The following is a 6000-nucleotide window of genomic DNA, read 5'->3' as shown; positions in this document are numbered from 1 at the left end:
AATATTTCCTGTCCTTTAAAAAATTAAAAAAAAAAATTTTAGCTACACCTGTGTGCCTGGAGAATCCCATGGACAGAGGAGCCTGGTGGGCTACAGTCCATGGGCTCACAAACAGTTGGACATGACTGGATGACTAACATACTACGCAGCATGTGGGAACTTAGTTCCCCAACTAGGGCTCAAACCCATGTTCTCTGCATTGGAAGCTTAGAGTATTACTCACTGGACTACCAGGGAAGTTTCCCTGTCATTTAAAATTCTAGTGCTCGAATTGTTCTTGATGCGGCCAGAGGGAGTTTCTTCAAGCTGGTATCCCTGTCCTTTTGATATGTTCACATCATTCATTAAGCCCTTCCTTGCTTTCAGTCCCAACAAGATGTTCCAGACTCACACTTTCCCTGCCTCAAATGTGAGATCAGCCATTTCTCTAGGAAGCTCTGGTTCCTTTCAAAGGAAAATTGTGATTTAGATGCCAAGATCTCGACACTAAGTGTGCTCATTTCTGCTAGTCTCTCACGCTCTCAGGTCTGCTGTGATGGCTATAAGTATGTGTCACTCAATCTCCTGCTACAGGAAGCATGCTTGACTGACACCCCCAGCTACTCCGGAAATCAAATTCTCCTCCTTCCCAGGTTTTGTTGTTGTTGCTTGCTGTGGGTTGCAGTTGTTTGTTGAGTGACTTTCCTAAACTACTTTTGAAAAGGTTATTTTCTTTGTCTTGCGGGGTCCCTGAAGTCTCTGTTTCTTTACCCTGGTGGTCAGCTGATGGGTTAACAGACTTTCTTAAACTCCTAGAGCCAAAATAAATAAATAAATCCTCTCCAGGTCTTTGCAAATTGGCTGAGTGTTGCAGCCAATGCTTCAGTGCTTAGCCAGGCCATTCGTAACTTGGCTTTAGCCTTCAGTCTCGCTTGTGCTAAGCCTGAAGGTCAGCCAGAGGTGAAACTGTGTGGCCTTTCCAGGTCTTTCCTGAGGACATGTCCTGAGCATGTGTATAGTGTTCCCGACTCCTCTGAATATACATGAGCTTTTCAAACTATTATTCCCCAACTATATCAATCCTCAGCTTTTCCTCCCAGGTTTCTACATGTCTGTGGTTTGTCCTGTCTTTCCATGTTTTTGAAGAATCTCCTCCAGACAACCACGTCTCTTCATTAAGAGGGTCCTGAGTTAGGTGGTGCAAAGGCAAGCCCTTTGCTTCAGTCCTTCAGGGAGCCTCCAAAGAGGTCAAAACATAAAAACACAGTTTCTTGGGCACAAGGTACCCTGTGCTCTCTTCAGAACAAGGAACCCATTCGGGGAACACTGGATGCTGATTTCTAGAATGCTGCTACACCAAGGAGGCAAGGCTGCTGCTGCTGCTGCTAAGTCGCTTCAGTCATGTCCAACTCTGTGTGACCCCATAGACGGCAGCCTACCAGGCTCCCCCGTCTCTGGGATTCTCCAGGCAAGAACACCGGCGTGGGTTGCCATTTCCTTCTCCAATGCATGAAAGTGAAAAGTGAAAGTGAAGTCACTCAGTCGTGTCCGACTCCTAGCGACCCCACGGACTGCAGCCCACCAGGCCCCTTGTCCGTGGGATTTTCCAGGCAAGAACACTGGAGTGGGTTGCCAAAGGCTGGGCAAGGGCAAAGAAAAACACGACACATGCCACTGCTCTACACCATGCTTCGGGGGCCCTTTTCCCAATTAAGCATTTGCTCTGTTTCTGTAAACCCTTAACGACCTTCTAAAGTTCTGATGAAGTTGCTTCTAACTGTTTCTGCCAGGCTTTTTCAGTGGACCTAAGAGAACTACTCTACCATGTTCATTGACTTTGGCAGCAATGCATCTCCCTTGTGTTTGCAACTCCTTTTCCAGTGGTTAGAAACGTGGCTTCCACTGTCCTTAATGCATTTACTTGGTCAATTCCTCTGTGCACGTGTGCTAAGTGACTTCAGTCATGTCCGACTCTCTGCAGCCCCATGGACTGTAGCCCGCCAGGCTCCTCTATCCATTGGATTCTCCAGGTAAGAATACTGGAGTGGGTTGCCTTTTCCTCCTCCAGGGAATCTTCCGGACCCAGGGATTGAACCTGTGTTTCTTATGTCTCCTGCTTTGGAAGGCGGGATCTTTATCAGTAGCACCACCTGGGGAGCCCCAATTCCTCTGTATGTACCCAGTATTCTAACTTCACCATTATCCCCATCCCTGCGTGAATATCCTCTTCTTTGCTCTGACTCTGGTTCCCTATGGCAGGGGTACCCTCTACTGCAGATGTCGTCTGCTTCTGCTGGGACTAAGTACTTTATTTACTGTTCATGTTTTAATTTTATTAGTTTTATTGGGGGTTTATATAGCTGATCTTGAAATAAGAAAAACTACTACTAGAAACAAAGTATAATTCTTTTCAAATTCTCATGAATTCTTCTTAGGTATCCTCCCCTCCCAATGCTCTCATTGTGTAGCTAGGAACAAATATGATTTCCATTCAGTGACAGGAAAATAGAGGAAGAAGGCCACTCACCATGGTACCCACAAAATTTATGGTAACCAGTTGCAGCAGCACCCTCTGTGATTTGGGGAATTCTTGGTCAGCACCCTCATCCACGCCTTCAGCAGCTTTCCAGATCTTCATTACTTTCCTCAAGTCCCCACTATATTCTTTCTAACTTCACTCTGAAGAGATTAACTTTGCTTTTTGTTTGTTAAGCAAACACAGGCAAACAAATGTCAACTTCTCTCAGTCTCCACTCTCCCCTAAACCTATTAACAGCCACTAGGGGAAGAATGAAGTTTTGTGGTGCCTGAGCAGATACATCTGGAGAAGGGAGAACTTTTTTTAAAAATGGATGCAAAAATATTTACCTTTGCAAAGTTTGTAAAAACATGTGAGCATGTTAAATCTTTGCCAGGGTCCCTCCGAGGGCCTTTGGAAGATGTCTATAGAAAATGGGCATGGGAGGAAGGGTGCTGGGGTTTCAGCAGACTTAGATAGGCACACACATTCTACCCTGGATTCTCCTTTTACCCAGAAGTGGACCCCCCCACCCGCCCCCTTTCCCCTCCCCTCCCTCCTCCCCCTCCTCCCCCCTTCCCTTCCCCTCCCCCTCTTTCCCTTCCCATCTTCCCCTTTCTTCTTCTCCTCCCCCTCCCTCCCTCCTCCTCCCCCTCCCTCCCTCCTCCTCCCCCTCCCTCTCTCCTCTCCCCTCCCCATTCCCTCCCCTTTCCCTTCCCATCTTCCCCCTTCTCCTTCCTCTTTCCTCTCCTCCTCCCCCACCCCTCCCCTTTTCCTTTCCTTCTTCCCCATCCTCCTCCTGGTCCTCCTTGCATCCCAGGGCCACCCACCCTGTCAAGCTCCAGATCTTCTGGGAAGCCTCTGATTCACTCTTTCTTTTCCTCCTTCTTTATTGAATCACCCACTTCAGGTTATAAATGTGACCCTGTTCCTCTCAAACTTAAAAACAAAGTAGCCAATCAATCCTAACAGTGTCAACCACCCCTACCCCTGCTCCCCAGTTGCTCCATCTCCAAATTCCTTTCTAGCCACCCAATTTGCTCCCTTGCCTTTAACAACAAAATTCTGGGAAAACCACTGGCCTCTCTCCCTGTTCCCCATTCGTTTCCCAATTCATGGCACTCTTCCTTTGGCTCTCATAACTTGGTTGAAATAGGTTTGGGTAAAGTCATCAATGACTATTTTGTTCACTTTAAGTTTATTAGTGATTAAAAAAAACAACAACAACCCAAGCAGTGGAATTTAAAAAAGTAATGGTCCTCCTAGCATCTCAAACAGTGAAGTGTCTAAAATAGAATTAAGTTTCCCATTACCTTCACTAAGTACATGCCTCGGAATGCCTACTCTTAACAATTTCATGTTTAGAAATTGTTACTTCTCCTTACTTTTTGCTTTGTTCATCCATATCTAAAACAAACACATATACAATTACATAGGATTTCTCTCTCTCTCCTTTCCTGTTCTTCCCTTCATTCCTTCTTTTCTTCAGAACATAAATCTCATCACACTGAATCTTCTATTCTCTCTCTTCAATTAGTAATATGTCACAGCTACACTTACAAACCAACAGATATAAATCTACAGAATTCTTTTTGACAGTTGTATAGTATCCCACACTAAAGATACACTGTTTTGTCTTTTTAAAAAATATTAATTTGTTTAGCTGAGTCAGGTCTTGGTTGTGACATACCGGCTTAGTAGTTGTGATGGTGTATGGGCTTAGTTGCCCCACAGCATGTGGGATCTTAGTTCCCTGACCAGGGATCAAACCTATGTCTCCTGCATTACAAGGCAGATTTTAAACCACTGTACCATCAGGGAAGTCCCAGGATATACTGTTGTTGATTCAACTATACCCTGTTGGAGTGCATTCAGGTTCTTTTGACTAGGTTGAAACATATAAAAGTGCCACTTTTGTGGGCTTGTTTTTTTGTTTGTTTGTTTTGTTTTCTGTTACATACAATATTATAAAAAATATCTATTTGTGCGTATCTCTATAATCTTTTCTTTCTGCTGATAAATTCCAAGAAGTGGAACTGGAGTGTTAAAGGTGTATATATTTTACTTCTCGATTGCTTTCCTAAAATGGTGACATGATGTATGTTCCCATCAACAGCCTTTGGGGAAGTTATAAGTCACAATGACCTCTTTTCAGTGCCTCTCTTAGCAGACTTCACAGTAAATTTTACAGTCGGCCCTTGGTATCTGCAGGGGTTGATTCTAGGACCCCCCTGGATACCAAAATCCTTGTATGCTCAAGTCCATTATATAAAGTGATGTAGTATTGTCAGTCTTCCTCATCCCCCGTTCTGCTTCACCATCCTCTCCAGGGTTGGTTGAATCTGGATGCAGAACCTAGAATACAGAAGGCCAACTGGGCTTCCCTGGTGGCTCAGTCGGTAAAGAACCTGCCTGCAGTGCAGACTAGGGTTCAATCCCTGGGTCAGGAAGATCCCCTGGAGAAGGAAAAGGCAACCTACTCCAGTATTCCTGCCTGGAAAATCCCAATCCCATGGACAGAAGACCCTGGTGGGGTATAGTCCACTATAGTCACAAGAGTCAGACACAACTCGGTGACTAAACCACCACTGTGTTTGCTATTGTTAATCACTTTTTATCCTGGCATCACTTGCAACCAGCTTTCCACTTGCCTCTTTCTGTCTCTTGCCAAGTACTAACCAGGCCTAACTTGTTACTTGTCAAATACTTACAAGTACTTGTTAGTACTTGTCTCATCCAAGTACTAACCAGGCCTAACTCTGCTTAGCTTCCAAGATTTGCCATGGTTCTGCCAAGATTTACTTTTCTAGTCACACTAAATGTTCTATTCTCTCTTTAGGGAAGTTTATGGTTTCAACTATATCATCTCTGCACTCAGCCTGCCAATGAATTGACCCCAAGGTGACTTCACCTGAACTGGAAAAGAATTTCCCTTCCTGAAGATGTCTTACAATCATTATCCAGACAATTGTAGTAATAACTTCTTGATTACTATTTAATATTCTATAGTATGTCCCCTGGATTGTATGGTGTACATGCTCCACCATCACCATTGATAGCTGTGTTCTCCATTCCTCTCCAAAGTCTAAACTTCTATATCAAAACGCTCTCCTGGAGGGCGTGGAGAAAAAGGAACCCTCCTGTACTGTTGGTAGGAATGTAAATTAGTGCAGCCACTATGGAGAACAGTATGGAGGTTCCTCAAAAAACTAAAAATAGAGCTACAAAATGACCCAGCAATCCCACTCCTGGACATATATCCAGAGAAAAGCATAATTTGAAAAGATACAGGCACCCCAATATCTACTGCAGCACTATTTACAATAGCCAAGACATGGAAACAACCTATATGTTCAACAAGGCAGTGGATAAAGAAGATGTGGTGCATACATACAGTGGAATATTACTCAGCCGACTTTGCAACCCCATAGACTATAGCCCTCCAGGCTCCATGGAATTCTCCAGGAATTCTCCAGGCAAGAATACTGGAGTGGGTTGCCATT

This window comes from Bubalus kerabau, chromosome 1 (assembly GCF_029407905.1).
Source record: "Bubalus kerabau isolate K-KA32 ecotype Philippines breed swamp buffalo chromosome 1, PCC_UOA_SB_1v2, whole genome shotgun sequence".
NCBI classification, from domain to species: domain Eukaryota; kingdom Metazoa; phylum Chordata; class Mammalia; order Artiodactyla; family Bovidae; genus Bubalus; species Bubalus kerabau.
The sequence above is the reverse complement of the archived record's forward strand: the minus strand, read 5'-3'. Positions refer to the sequence as shown.